We start from the raw sequence: 2116 nt of genomic DNA, 5'->3' as shown, positions 1-2116 counted from the left end.
CACATACAGCAATTCAATTGCTTCAGTGTCATTTGTTTAACAATTATCCTTTCACTATTGAATTGCATTGATCCTTTGTGAAAAATCAATTATATCTCTAATTCCAAACCCTCTATTCTGTTCTATTGCCTGTCTTTACACTACCATATCACATTGATTACTGTAGCCTTACCTTTAATTCCAGACTATCTACTCTGTTCTATTGTCTGTCTTTACACCAATACCATACTATCTTGATTACTGTAGCTTTATAGGTCTTGAAATCAAATAGTGTAAATAAATAGCTTTATTCTTTTTTAAAGTTGTTTTGGCTGTTTTAGATTCTTTTCATTTTCAAACACATTGTAGAATCAGCTTGTCAATTTCTATTTAAAAATTGTGCTGGCCTTTTATTGGGATTTCATTGAATCTCCAGGGGGAGAACTAACATCTGACCAATATTGAGTCTTCCGATTCACGAACCTGCTATATCTCTCTGCTATATTTACTTGGGTCATCCCTAGCTTCTCTCAGCAATGTTTTGTCATTTTCAGTGTGCAGGTTTTCAACATGTTTCATTAAATTTATTCCTAAATATTTTAAATTTTCTAGGCTGGGTGCAGTGGCTCATGACTGTAATCCCAGGAATTAGGGAGGCCAAGGTGGGTGGATCACTTGAGGCCATGAGTTATGGACCAGCCTGGCCAACATGGTGAAACCCTGTCTTTACTAAAAATATAAAAATTAGCCAGGTGTTGTGGCGCATGCCTACAGGCCCAGCTACTCGGGAGGCTGAGGCATGAAAATCACTTGAACCCAGGAGGTAAAGTTGGCAGAGCCAAGATCATGCCAATGCACTCTAGCCTGGGTGACAGAGCAAGACACTGTCTCAAAAAAATTTTTTTTCAATGTTATATAAATGGTATAGATTTTAGAATTTTAATACCTGACTGTGGTTAATATTTTTATATATTTTGTACATTATATATCATTCAATGATGACTCACTTCTTAGTTATATAGTTATATTATCTTTCTTGAGGGGTTCCTTAAGATTTTCTACCTAGATGATTTTGTTGTTCCAAATAAAATTTTCCTTCTTCTTCTATAATCTATATACTGTTATTTCTTTTTATTTTCTTAATACAATGTTGAATAGAAGAGGTGAGCATGGAGGCCCATCCAGTGGCTCATGCCTATATATCCCAACATTCTGGGAGACCAAGGCAAGAGGATTACTTGAGCCCACGAGTTTGCGACAAGCCTGGGCAACATGGTGAAACCCTGTCTCTACCAAAAATACAAAAAAATAAAAAAATTAGCCAGGCCTGGTGGTGCACAGCTGTATTCCCTGTTACTTGGGAGGATGAGGTGGGAGAATTAACTGAGCCCAGGAGGTCAAGGATGCAGTGAGCCACAATAGTGCCACTGCACTCCAGTATGGGTGACAAAGCGAGAACCTGTCAACAACAACAACAACAACAAAGAGGTGAGTATGGACATTTCTTTCTTTTTTTTGAAACTTAGACAGAAAGCATTCAGTTATTGATGATAAACCATGAGAGTAGATGTAAATTTTTTATACATGGACTTTGTTAGGTAAAAGAAATTCCCTTCTATTCCCACACTGATGAAAGTTTTTATTAGGAATGAATGTAAGACTTTGTCAAATGTTTTTCTTTCATTTATTGAGAAGAATTGTGTGTGTGTGTGTGTGTGTGTGTGTGTGTGTGTGTGTGTGTGTATATGAAAATACATTGGTTAATTTTCAAATTTTTTTCACCACTCTTGCATTTGTGGGATAAACTAGTTTAGTCAGAATGTATTAACTATTGTATTCATTACTGGATTTATTTTGCTAACATTTTGTTGAGTTTTATTTCAATGTTCATGAAGAACGTTGGCATGCAGTTTCATTATCTTCTGTGTTTTTGTTTGGTTTTGGTACCAGGTTAATGCTAGTCTCATATAATGAATTAGGGGAAGTTTCTTCTTCTTCAATTTTCTGAAAGACTTTTTGTAGAATTGTTACTATTTTGCTTTTACATTTTGGTAGACTTGAACAGTGAAGCCATGTGGGCCTAGAGTTTTCTTAATGGGAAAATTTTAATTAAAATTTGATTTCTTTAATAAAATAA

The sequence above is a fragment of the Rhinopithecus bieti genome, unplaced genomic scaffold, assembly GCF_001698545.2.
Source record: "Rhinopithecus bieti isolate Rb0 unplaced genomic scaffold, ASM169854v2 scaffold_15133, whole genome shotgun sequence".
NCBI lineage: Eukaryota > Metazoa > Chordata > Mammalia > Primates > Cercopithecidae > Rhinopithecus > Rhinopithecus bieti.
The sequence above is the reverse complement of the archived record's forward strand: the minus strand, read 5'-3'. Positions refer to the sequence as shown.